The following is a 13,595-nucleotide window of genomic DNA, read 5'->3' as shown; positions in this document are numbered from 1 at the left end:
AATCCCTGCATGTGCTTTTGAAGCCTAATAACATCTTTTTTCCTTAATAACTGCCTTTCTCTCTCTCTCTAACCCCTTTTTGGGAAAAAAGGGAGGTGGGGGGGGGGGAGAGAGAGGGGGTTCCAGGGAGGGAAACCCTCCCTGAGGAGGGAATTTTGTTATGTTATTTTTCTTTGCTGTATATTTCTGTATCTATATTGTAAATACTGTATATACTGTGTTATACATAACCTGCATTCCATATATGCTTGGAAATACAGCTTTGCTTCTCCGACTGGGTTAGCTGTGGTTTCTTTCTCTGTGGGGGAGGGAGAGCTAGGCCCTCTCTCAACCTACCACAATGTGTCACAGATTCATGGCATGCCAGGTTGGAAGGGACCTCAAGGATCATCCAGCCCTACCTTTCAGGGTAAGAACAGAGTTGCAATGAGCTGGCCCAGCAGCCTGGCAAGCTGGGCCTTGACACTGTCTAATGTAGGGGAACCCAGCACCTCTCTGGGGAGTTTATTCCAATGTCCAATAGCTTGAAGGGTTTTTTCCTGGCATCCAGTTGGAATCTCCCCAGTAGCAGCTTGTCCCATTCAGCCCTGGGCTTTACCATGGGGCTGCACACAAAGGGAGTCTCCCTCCTCATGGCGGCCACCTTTTATGTGCTTGTACATGGTTGTGAGGTCTGCCCTAAGCCTTCTCTTCTCCAGGCTCAGCAACCCCAGCTCTCTCAGCCTTCCTTCCTATGACAGGGCTGCCAGGCCTCTGATCACTCCTGTGGCCCTGCTCTGGACCCTCTCCAGCCTGTCCCCAGCGTTCTTGTACAGCAGGGGACCAAAGCTGTGCAGAGTGCTCCAGGTGCAGCCTGCCCAGCGCATGAGCAGAGTGGGGACAATGACCTCTTTATCCCTGCCTGTGACACCCTGACCAACCCTGCAGCCCAGCACCCTGGTGGCTTTCTTTGCCCCAGCAGCTCACTGCTTTCTCATCTTGAGCCTTTTGTCCACCAAGACCCCCAGGTCTCTCTCCACAGTGCTGCTCTCCAGCCAGGTGGCTTCCAGCCTGAGCTGCATTCCTGGGTTGTGTGTTCCCAGGTGCAAGACCTTGCACTTGGCCTCATTAACCTTCACACAGCTCCTGCTTGCCCACATGAACAGCCTGTCAAGAGCTTCCTGCAGGGTGTCATTGGGTTCCTCCTCCTGACAGAGCACTGCAAGACTTTTTTCCCCAAATTTTGACCTGCAGAAGAGGGTTTTGGGGAACTCAGGCTGCAGATGTAAGACGCCTGGGGTTTATTTCTGTTCTTTTGCGTCAAACTCTGCCAGGAAGTCCAAGTTAGACTTGGATTTTGCCCCCAGATCAAAACACTACCTGTGGTTAAACTATTGTTTGCACATCTAACTTTGTATGCTCATGCTCTGAGCACACATTTCACCTTCTGCAGCTCTTGAGCCCTGATTCCTTGAGAAAGTGCTTCCCAGAGCCTTGTTCTTGTGTAAAATGCTATGGGCCCTGCAGTGCTGTGAAGGTGAAGAGATGAAATAGCAGCAAAGATCCTGCAGCCAAGGAGCAGATCTGGGGCTGCCAGCCACCCTCTGGCTGCAGCTTCCATGGAGCTCAGGCTCTCAGGGTTGAACAGAGCTTCAGATCACATTTCTAAACTGATGAACTGCTCCTGTGTAGAGCTGAGAGTTGTGACTAACACTTACTTTGTCCTCAGACTAGTAAACATTGCAGAACTACTGAAGCTAGCTGCCAGGGGAAGCAGTTCTCACTTCTTCCCATGGGGGAGGTTTGGCCTCAGTCTTGCCTTTTAGAAATTGTCTCAGAGCCTGGTTCCAGAGCAGACCTCAGCCTCACCACTGGGATAAATGTTCTTCACCTCTTCAGCTGCCAGTTGGCAGCACCTTAGAGCAGCAGCCTGTGATGGTCCCAGGAGAAAGCTAATGCACAGAGCTGGAGGAAGACACCCAGAGTGTGAGGAGAGCTCAGGTGCTGGACTGGCAAAACAGCTGCCTGGGTGCTGCAGCAGGATAAATCCTGAGCAAGGTCTCCCCTGAGCCTCCTCCTCTCCAGGCTAAGCAGCCCCAGCTCCCTCAGCCTCTCCTCACAGGGCTGTGCTCCAAAGGAAAGGGAGTCACCAGGCATCACAAAGAGTTGGTTCCCCTTCCCAACCAACTTTTCTCACTCCTGACCGCTCACACTCTGCCATCAGTTTTTACACTTTACTTTTAGATTTGAAACCCAAAAAACCATGACACTGCCTCAGGCTGAGTGAGAAAATCCATCCTCTAAGCCATTCTTGTCAGAACAGCTCAGAGAGATCATTTTAAAGATGCAATGCACCAAGCCATCGCTGCCAAACCTGTTGCAGCACCTTCCCCTGATGCACTGATTTTAGGGATTAATCTCAAGCAATGGTCAGCTGATAGAAGGAAAAGTTTTTACTCTTGTGGGCCACAAACCCTGTGAGCAAACTGCAATTATGTAGAAGAGAAAAAAGTATTTAGCTAATTACCAACGGCCTTTGTGCCTCAGGAAGGCACGAAGCTACCTGATAACGAGTGCGAGTTAGCATTGCAAGAGAACCTTCTGTCTGCTCTCTGAACTTAGATAAGAGATGCTTGACCATTTGCCATTTGTCTAACATCTGTCTGAGACTTGCTTAGGAATGTGTGTTCCCTTGCATTTCCTCGGCAGCCAACCACGATTCTGTAACTGTCACGAGCACATCTAATTACCAATTACAAGTAGCCTTCTGATCTGTTAGCCTATATAAAGAAATGACTTGGTACAATAAAGTAGACACTTTGCTTGCATCAAGCGTCGTCTCCATCTCTCAATCACGGTATTCCCCAGCAGTCCATTCTGCACTGGGTCACTGCCATACCAGAGCCAAGCACCTGGACTCTAGGACAGCATCTCCACTCCAGATGGTTTTTGTCAAGGGAAGCCAAAAAGAAGTTGAAACCTGCTGCCAAGAATGTCCCCAGGCCATCTGTGCATGAACAAATGATTTGCTAATCCTGCTGTGAATATGGAACTGAAAGCTCAAACTTACCTGGAGCAAGGAGAAGTGGAGTCCCAGCTCCAAGGGTGAGTTTCACATACCCCTGAGTGGCACACTGCTGCCAGCCCCTACACAAACCTCCAGGGCTTCCCAGCATGTGCTGGCTGGCAGCCCAGCAGGCACTGCAGAGCAGGGAGAGCTTGAGAGCAATGACCAAAGATGTTGATTCAAGTCACCATCAATGCACTAAAGAAATCCCCTAGGAAACTACCAGGAGCAGAAACAGAGAGGGAAATCCTTCAGCCAGTTGTGTTGCAGCCCTCAGAGCAGCAGACTGTTCCCAGGTCTGCTGTTTGCTTTTCCATCACCTACAAGCTCCTGCTCACTGAGCCATGCAGCCAGGGCCACTCTCTTTCAGCCCTTTCCCCTCTGAATGTTTCACCATTTGCTACCCTCTTGCCCCATCAGCAGCAAGGTTCCTCTCCCTGCTGTCAGCTTGCAGCCTATTCCACCCCATAATTCACAGGACCCAAGGAGGCTTTGCAAGAACCTCTTCAACCTCGGTTGCAGCTCTCTCCTTACAGGTTTCAGTGGCACATTGTGACCCTGACTAGATCTGAGAGCTTCCCAGGCAGTTGCAAAGGCAGCCAGAGCCCTCCCACTGTTGCTCCAGGATTCATCCACTCTCACCTGCCTAGCTATGTGCAGCAGATGTCTGTGCAGCTGCTACCAGCTCTGCACATCTGGATTCAAGTCTGAGCAACAAGCAGAATCCACCTCAGTGCCTGTGGGCAATACAGGACCAGCTGTAGGCAAAGCAGCTGAAGGGTGCCCAGAGCTATACTAAACATGTTCAACATTCACTGCTTCTTGGTGGGACTCTGCTACAAGCAAACAGCTCAGCTGTCCTCACCAGCACCAGGGGATGTGCCCAGAATCACAGCCTCACAGACAGCTGTGGTTTGGAAGGGATGTTTAAAGCTCATCTGCTCCAACCCCTCTGTGGTCAGCTGTCCAGAGCCCCAAACAAATTAACCTTGAATGCTTCCAGGAGCTGGGCTCCTACCACCTCCCTGGGCAACCTGCTCTTGTATGGAAAGGCAGTGAGGCTCCTGAAGGGCCTGGAGCTCGGGGCCTACGAGGAGCATCTGAGGGAGCTGGGGGTGTTCAGGCTGCAGAAGAGGAGGCTGAGGGAGACCTCATTGCTCTCTAGCTGAAAGGAGGCTGGAGCGAGGAGGGGGCAGCCTCTTCTCCCTGGTGGCAAAGAACAGGACCAGAGGAAATGGTTTCAAGCTGTGTCAGGGGAGGTCCACACTGGATGTTGGGAAACAGTTCTTCACTGGAAGGGTCCTTAAACATTGCAACAGGCTGCCCAGGGCAGTGCTGGAGCCACCATCACTGGAGGTGTTTAAATAACATGTGGACCTGGTCAGACTGGATGATCTTGAAGGCCTCTTGCAACCAGATGTATTCTGTGATTCTGTATTTCACCACTCCCAGTGTAAAAAATGTCTTCCTTAAATCTAGACTGAATCTCTTGGTTTAAAACCATCACCTCTTGTCCTATTGCTGCAAGCCCCAAAAGTCTGTCCCCATCTTTCTTATCAGCCCCCTTTGTGTATTGAAAGGCCACAACAATGTCACCACAGTGTCTTCTCCAGCCTGGCCTCACAGCAGAGGGCTTGCAGCCCTACCAGCACTGCTGTGGCCTCCTCTGGCCCTGCTCCAACAGGTCCCTGGCTGAGCTGAGCACTCCAGAGCTGGATGCAGTACACAAGGTAGGATCTTATCAGAGCAGAGGGACAGAATCCCCTTCCTCACCCTGCTGCCCACTCTTCTATCAGCCCAGGGCACATCTGGATTTCTGCCCTCTGAGCTCACTTTGCCAGCCCATGTCCAGCAATGGCACAGCCATTCAGTGCATTTTCATCTCACAGCATCCAGGACTGCTTGAGGCCTATGGAAGTGGCCTGGAATTGCCTTTAGGAGCAAAGAAATCCACAGGAGAGCAAAGCCAGGCCTGGCCCAGCTTATCCCCAGAGTGCAGCTGACGAAAGCACTGAAAGCTGCCTGCCTGCAGCTGCCCCAGGGAAGACTGCTTGGACAGCTGCTGTGGAATGAATTCCACAGGTTAGGGTGAGGCCTCAGCCTCTGGCAGCTGTCATTTTCCAGTTCTTGGAGCTTATCCACAACAATCCTGCAAATGAAGCAAGAAATCAGGATGAGTGTACCTGGTAAAACCAGAAGTCTTCCCCAGATCCAAAGGTGAGTTGGTAACTGCTGGCACAGCCCTCTACAAGATCCAGAGTGGTCTTGGATGGGACCTTCCACAGTGCACCAAAAGAACCTCTCCTCTCCATCATTAGACAGCTCCCTCTATCTAGGACCTTTCTTCTGACTTTCTTCTCATGTGGTGGTTTGCATCCTTCAAACTCTCAGACACTTGTTCCTTAGCATTCCCCTCCACCACGTTCATCCTTCAGCTTCCTGCAGCACAAGTTCTACCTTCATCTCTTTCTGCATGTTTTAGCCTGCCACTCAGATTTCTCTCTCAAGGTCAGGTGTCTTTCCTGACACTGCAGAGCTCACCCAGTGACCAATGACTTCTCACAACATCATTAACCCATGGCTTTGCCATCTGACTTAGTCAAGAGTGGCTCCAGAGCAGACTTGCAATTGGCTTCTCCCAAGCAAGCAGAAGTTTGGGTGGAGAGTCTCCGTGTCAGGGAAACCATTGCTTGTTCTGCCATCAAGCACTGATGGTTCACCACACACTGGGGAAGCTCTTAGCTTGCACAGAGCAAGGGCTGGGGCAGCTGCATGCAGACATGACCATAAGGGTAATTTGGGAACATGTCAGTGCCCTCAGGCAAATCCTTGATTTATGGCTCCTCCAGCTTGCTGAGAGCTCCACATAGAATCATAGAATGGGTTGGATTGGAAGCGACCTCAGAGGTCATCTACTCAAACCCCCTGCTATGGGCAGGGCACCTCCCACCAGCCCAGGTTGCTCAGGGCCTCATCCAGCCTGGCCTTCAACACTTCCAGGGAGGAGGCAGCCACAGCCTCCCTGAGAAACCTGTTCCAGAGTCTCACTACCCTTGTGCTGAAGAAATTCTTCCTCAGCTCCAGTCTAACCCTGCTCTCAGCTTCAAACCATTCCCCCTTCTCCACTGCATTTTCCTGGCCCACAGTAGCTTTCACCATTTCCCTTGGGTTCTCTTCTACAAGAGGATTTTTTGGTGTAGGATTCCTGTTCGCCTTCCTCTTGCATGTGCAAAGCTTCTCCAGGAGGGGCAGGGAGGGGAAATCCACATTCAGCCATGGAGAGCCCTTCCTCTTCCACCAGCTGAACATTTGTGGTTCTATTCCTAATACACTGTGGAGTGATGGAGCAGGCAAAAGGGAAGGGAAAGAAGCAGCCCCAAGAGGAATCACATCCAAGGTTTCAGACATACCTGTGTGAACCCTGAGCTTGGTTCCAGCTCCAAATGTCAGTGGTTCATAAGCACTACACTGTGACCAAAGGCTTTGCACAAAGGTGCCCTGGGGTGCAGGGCTGCAGGATGGAGCCTTGAGAACAGGACAATGCAAGATTCCTCTTGGAGCATCCCAAGCAATGGTGCTGGCCACCTCCTCAGCAAACACTTCCTTCAGCCACATTCCTCAACCTGCTTGGTCTTCCTGGCACTCACTGGTGTGGCTATTGTCCACCACCTGGTCATTCCTCTCTTGACCCTTCCTCTGTCTGCACACTGTAGCAGCATCTCTCAGTCTGTGTCTGCATACACACAGCTGCTGCTCAGTCTCCCAGATCTCCTGAGCCCAGTCCCTCACAGCTCATCACTGATTACTTCACAGGGAAGGTCCAATTTTCCTATTCCTGCTTTACCTCCAGATGAGAAAAGGCAGCAGATTTTCTGCAGCTATGACTCAAACCAGAGTGACCCTAACCTGGGGTTGGGAACCATCTGCAGCACCCAGGATGCCTCTGTCACTCCTGGTTTGGCAGCAGCAGCTTCTGAAGGAAGCCATTTCCCTGCTCCAAGCAAACACTGTCCTTGGCCTTGGCTCGACTGAATGTTCTCTCAGCAGCTCAGTGTCCCAAATCTCAGAATTCTTACCTGGCTTTACCACCAGCCTGGTCTCAGCCCCAAAGGTAACTTGGTAGCCATCCACACTGCGGTGTTTGCCATAGCAGAAACCCTGGCACTCTCCCAGCCACCCCAAGAGCACTGCCCAGGCAAATCCCTCACACACAGGCTCCCAGGGCTTCACCTTTCACCTCCATGCCCATTGCTTCTTCCTCTTCCTCACCTCACTACAGCCCAGGAGCACCACGAGCAAGAGGAGAGCCACCAGCCTCCGAGCAGGGACAGCTCACCTGGGGCAACCACAACCTTGGTTCCACTTCTCCAGCTGGATTTTCCCCATGCAGCACCAGCACTGTGTGCCAGAGCCTTACAAAATGAGCCTCTTCCTTCAGCCTCCTCCTCAGTAGGTGTTGGAGGCCTTGGCTCCATTCAGTCCTGGCTCTGCCTCTGAGGGAAGCTCTTAGTACCTGTCTAGATCTCCATGAGATCTCCTCCAGCCTCCCCTTGACCAATGCCATTGTCCTTGGTCAGCTGCATGGCAATAAGTGGATCTAAGTCACCTCAGGTGTCAGAGGTGGGAAGGTGACCCAGAGTAGGGTCAGAGTAAGCAGTGAAGCTCAGCTTCCCACCTATAGATTGCCAGAGACAAACAAATATGTCACAGTGAGCTCCAGCAACACAGAGTTTTGAGAGAGGAAAGCTGCACACTCACTGGGCTGCAGACAGTCTGGTGCCTGAGCCAAAGCTCATCTGCCTGTAGCCAGTGTCACACAGCATTTCCTTCCATGACAAAAAGCCCAACCAGGCAGGTCAGAAGCTCCACTTCTCCCCAAGCCTTTCTCCAGCCACGTCTGGGTTTGGAGGGGCAGCCGAAGGGCCAAGAGTGCTTCCACTGTTTATGAAAGCTCAGTGAGATGCAGTGGTGTAGGACATGGCAGCTGGGGACATCTGGCAATGAGCAGGACACCCCTTGGACTGCCCCAGACAACCTGAGACACAGAAGAGTCACTTTGGACCAAGTTTCCACCTTCCCTTAAGCAAAGTCTGTATTAGATATGGTCACACAGGTGGCCTAACCCCCAGCCAGACTGCTCTGAGCCAGCCCAACAAACACCTCTGAGAAAACCAAAAGCAGAGGGTCAGGCCTGCACTTACATGGCCTGACAGTGAGCCTGGTTCCAGAGCCAAAGGCAGCTGTGTGCCTGGAAGCTGCTGCAGTGCCACAGTGCTTCCTCTCCCAGCAAAAACCTTCCCACTCCCTTCTCAGGCTGAGCTCCACTGGGCAGTGCTGACTGGCACTGAGGGTCAGCCACATCCCCAAGTGAAGACCACTCCAGCCTGCCTGTGGGATCCAGAGCACCATTTGCCCTCTTGGGCAAATCACAGAATCCTAAAATGGTTTGGCTAGGAAGGGACTTTAAAGCTCATCCAGCTCCAACCCCCTGCCATGGGCAGGGACTCCTCCACCAGCCCAGGTGGCTCACAGTCCCATCCAGCCTGGCCTGAACACCTCCAGGGAGGGGACATCCACAGCCTCCATGGGCAACCTGTGCCAGAGTCTCCCCAGCCTCACTGTCATGAATTGCTTCCTAATCTCCAGTTTGTGAGCTCTGCTGAGCCACACCAGGGGGAATTCTATAAGTCCAGAATCCCACAGAGCCCTCTCCATCAGCCCTCAAACACCAGTGCCCCTCTGCTGCCCTGCCCCTCTCTCAATTCCTCCAGGCACCTGAGGACATCTCTGCAGTGCACACTGCAGGACTTCTGGCAAAGGAGACAAGCAAACAGCCCAGCCCTGAGCTGGATGGGCAGTCTGGTCTCTCAGCCAGTTTTTTTTAACAACTAATGGAGCTGCTTCCAAGATATCTCATGGCCTAAAGGCCTTTAGCCAGGGCAGCCAGGAGCTAGGGAAGTGAGCACACTTGTAAGAGAAGAGGCCAAGAAAAAATTAGCAAAGAAAATGTAGAGAAAACCAGTTTAGGGTCCTAATTGTTCATGTTATTTCAGTTGGAAATGAACCAAGCAGGGCATCCAGACCTCAATGCTAGACACCAGTTTCACCTTTTCTTTTGGGCAAGCAAACTCATCTCAGATCTGTTCCCCTGTAGGCCTAATCCTGTCTGACATGGAGCTTCCAGGGGACAGGGTTCACAGCAGAACAGCAGCAGTCCCTGAGCTGGTCACTCACATCAGCCTGGCAGAGGAGTGACAGCCAAACTGTGCTGTTCTTCCCCATGCCCTCTCTCCTTCCTAATTTAAAGCAGCTCTTCCCTCTGCATTTTAAGGGAGCTCTGACAAAAGCACAGAGGTGCTCTGGGGAGGTACCTGCTGGGCTTCAGCAGCAGCCTGGTTCCTCCTCCAGAGACAAACCTGCAGCGTTTCGTCCATACACACAGCAAAAGCTGCCTCACAACTCCCCCTGCTGCTCTGCTCACTTCAGCTTCCGCGGCAGGGGACTCCACTCACTGACAAAACTCAGTGTGCAAAACGCTTGTTAGATATCCCCACAAAGCTGAGGTTCTCTTCTGGGTTATCTTCTCCCTATCTCCTGGCAGGTTTCAGGTCAATACTTTTTACAGGTCAAGAAAGATGAAGTGCCCTGAGCATGAGATGCTTTGGCATAGCCAGGGGTAAGTTAGAACCTGCTCTGCAGGAAAGATCCAGTGAACACTTCCTGTCCAAGCTGTGCCTTGGGCTGAAAAGGGAAGCACTGCACTGCTCTGCCCTGAATCGTCTTGCAGGGGAAGATGTAACAGAGCAGAGTGCCTGGCTAGGATGCTTGGTGCAGTGCTCACAGGAGCAGAGCTTCCACTGGCTCTTCTCTCCCTACTAATGCACAGCAAAGTATCTTTTGTTACAGGGCAGAGGCTTCCCAAGTCTCTGGAGAGCCATCTTCTCCTTTCTCTGTTCTTCACTTGTAATCCCACACATGGGTAGCCCTTAAGATGCTCTCCAGGAGGAGAAAGTGTGGAAAGCACAAGGAAAATCCATTCTTCTATACTGTGCAATGGCTCTTTCTACCAAGGAAAGCCATGAAGCTGAAGCTTGAGGAATGAGAGCATTCTGTAGCTTGGGGGAAGGTTTGTCACAGCTCTTCTGGCACTCCATGCTGCTTTACACTGATGCAGTTTTGCAGGGAGTCCTTTATGTGAGTAGGAACTTGCACTGGAATCACTGAGGGGAGGGCTCCTCTGCCCTAGCAGCCTCTCTCCACAGGCTGTTGCTGCTGCCTTGACACTCCCTGTTCCAGCCACACTCTCATTTCAGCCCCAGAAGCAGCAGGTACCCAGCATCCTGATTCATAGATTCATAGAACAGTTTGGGTTGGAAGAGACCTTAAAGACCATCCAGTTCCAGCCCCCTGCCATGGGCAGGGACACCTCCCACCAGCCCAGGCTGCTCAAGGCCTCATCCAGCCTGAACCCCCAGGCAGGAGGCAGCCCCAGCCTCCCTGGGCAGCCTGTGCCAGGGTCTCCCCACCCTCACTGTTGAGAATTTCTTCTCAATCTCCATCCCCGCCCCCCCTTCAATCCATTCCCTCTCATCCTATCACTGCAAGCCCCTGTAAAGCTTACAAGCTTCCCTGCAAAGGCTGCTGTCAGTTCCAAGCACTGATTCTCCAGGTACTTCTCAAGACTTGTTCAGATCAGGCACTTACCTGCTTTAATGCTGAGCCTTGTTCCTTTGCCAAACTGCAGCTCAGCAGCAGCTCCTGAGCTCACACATCACTCCATTCCTTTGCAAAACCCCTTCCTGCTCCTCAGCCATGCACAGAACACACAACCAGCTCTGACAGAATGACCCAAGCTGAGCCTGTCCCAGATTTACTCAGCACAGCAAAGGAAATCCAGGCATAGCTGAAATCTCATCTGAGCATCTCTATTGTGTGAGCTGCCTGGAGAGAGAAAAGTCCTGCACTCTAACTGCAAGCCTTTGGTCTTTGCTCCTCACCAAGAGCTCAGATCTTGCATTCAGACTAAAATACAATGGAGAGAGAGAACTTTGCCCTTGCAGACAAATAATTAACTGTACTCCTAATGAATTTCTGTGATGCTTATGCACATGATTTCAGCCATTCACAGCAGTTCTACATCCATCTCGGTGGGGGATGCCACCACCCCTCATCACGTGAGGATTTCAGACATGCAACAATGAAGATGTCATGAGCCCTGTGCAGTCTTCCCTTCCGGAGGAGTCACACCCTGCATTTTGAATAGCATCAAGACCAAACCTTTGGAAAGAGAGATGATTACCACCAAATGCAGCAGAAGCAGTTTCACCTGTGGATCCAAGGGGAAAGCTGCAGAAGCCTCCTTCTGCTCACAAAGCACAGCTCAGGGATTCACAGCATCACAGAATGTTCAGGGTTGGAAGGGACCTCCAGAGCTCATCCAGTCCAACCCCCTGCCAGAGCAGGGCACCCAGGGCAGGTCACACAGGAACACATCCAGGAGGATTTGGAAATCTCCAGAGGAGACTCCACAACCCCTGTGGGCAGCCTGCCCCAGGGCTCTGCACCCTCACAGGGACAAAGTTTCCCCTTCTGTTCCCCTGGCACCTCCTCTGCTCCAGCTTGCCCCTAGTGCCCCTTGTGCTGTGTTTGGACATCCCTGAGCAGAGCCTGGCTCCAGCCCTGCACATCTTTATCCCCAGCAATGAGGGCAGCCCTCAGTCTCCTCTGCTCCCAGCTCCCAGCCCCAGCTCCCTCAGCTGTGTTCACAGGGAGATGTTCCACTGCCTGCAGCAGCTCTGTGCCCCTGGGCTGGACTCTCTCAAGCAGTTCTCTGAGGTCCTTCTTGAACTGGGTGGCCCAGAGCTGGGCACAACCTTTACTAAACTTTTACATAACAGAGACAGGAAAACCAAGTGCAAGATTCCTGCAGAATTTGAGAGTGCACCATGGAACATTGGCACTCTGCAGGCTGCCATCATGGACCAATCACTTCAGCTGGCTGCACTTCCAAAGTAGCTTTGGAAAACTCCAGATATTTTTTTTTTTCTTTAATTCAGAGCAAGAGGAACTCTCCCCTCTTCCTGCTTCCCAGGAAGTTTGACCACCTTAGCCTACCCCAGGACCTCTGGCCTTCAAGCAACTTCAGGAGAACACTTCAGGAACTTTTCTCTCTTGGTGAAAGCAAACTCCTTAGAGCAAAGTGCTTTGTGCCCCTGGCTTTGTGTCTTGTGCTTTCCACTCAGTTTTCACTTTCTCCCCCGCGGGATTTTTCTTTCCTGCAAAGCCAGACAGATCTCCACACCTTGAAGAGGATGAGCAGAAACAGGTTAAAAAAGCTGAGTGTTGTTATCCAGACAACACCTCCTTGGTGTCAGGACTTTGTGCCCTGGAGCAGGCTGCCCAGAGAGGCTGTGGAGTCTCCTCCGGAGAGATTCCAAACCCTCCTGGATGTGTTCCTGTGTGACCTGCCCTGGGTGCCCCTGCTCTGGCAGGGGGCTGGACTGGATGAGCTCTGGAGGTCCCACAGTTGTCCTGCCTGAGAGTCTTCTACAACAATCAGCTCTGAAGTCTGAACTTAAGAATTTCTTGACTAGAAGAATCCTAGAGAAGAGTGAATCTTAGTGAGTCTCACTAAGGAAAAGTGCCTTTCATGGTAGAACCAGGGGGGGAAAAGCCCAAACAAACTGAAACCAACCCCAAAACAAAGCAAACCCCAATACTGTCTAGAGATATTTTATGGGAGGTGCTGCCTGGGATGGTTTCCCTCCTTTCCTCCTCAGATAATTTCTTTAAGCTAAAACTGCAAACTGGAAATTTGTTTCCTATTATCCTGTTCTGATTTCTTTCTTTTAAGTGAAAAGAAAATGTATTTCCCTTTCCTGATGTCTCTCCCAGGGCTCTCTGCCTCTCCATAGCAGCGCAAATGACCATTTGCTCTGAGGTATGCTACAGACAGTGAAGTTAAACAGCCTGGCAGAACAGGATAGCATTGGAATTAGCTGGAATGAGCACTGGGAGGATTAAGCCTGAAAGGGAAGTCTACTTCCAAACTTCCAATTACTTATTCATTGCTTAGTTTGGCAGCAGCTTTGAACAGGCACCGCTGCAGTCTCACAATAGGTAGGAAGTGAGCAGCTGCTTGACTCAGCCCCTGGCAAGGTATTGTCCTGGCAATGAAAGCCTAACGCTGAAGGCCTTGAGCACAAGCTCCAAAGCATCTCACTGGGACTGGAAGGGCAGAGCAGAATCTGACAGTCTCGAAGCCAATCTGATTCACACTGCTGCTGGCTTCCAGCTGAAGTGTGCACAGGCTCTGGGAGAACTTAGCTATGACCAAAGCTATACCTGAAGGATGGCTGTCAGGAGGATGCAGCCAGGCTCTTTTCAGTGTTACCCACTGACAGGATAAAGGCCAATGGATGGAAACTCAATCACAGGGAATTCCATCTCAGCAGGAGATGGAGTGTAATCAGTAAAACTGGTTTGAGATGGGGGGTCAGTCTTGGAGACAGGAGTTAGGTTGTCAACCTTTGGAGATGAGATTCTTCAC

The 13,595-nt window shown here is 51.6% G+C and overlaps 1 protein-coding gene across 1 annotated transcript in view; it reads right to left on the bottom strand.

Moving 5' to 3' along the window:
* Positions 1 to 13,595, bottom strand: part of LOC128898994 (M1-specific T cell receptor alpha chain-like) — a 176,387-nt gene that overhangs the window by 4,020 nt on the left and 158,772 nt on the right. The gene's annotated exons all lie outside the window — the stretch shown is intronic.

The sequence above is a fragment of the Dryobates pubescens genome, chromosome 36, assembly GCF_014839835.1.
Source record: "Dryobates pubescens isolate bDryPub1 chromosome 36, bDryPub1.pri, whole genome shotgun sequence".
NCBI classification, from domain to species: domain Eukaryota; kingdom Metazoa; phylum Chordata; class Aves; order Piciformes; family Picidae; genus Dryobates; species Dryobates pubescens.
The sequence above is the reverse complement of the archived record's forward strand: the minus strand, read 5'-3'. Positions and strand labels throughout refer to the sequence as shown.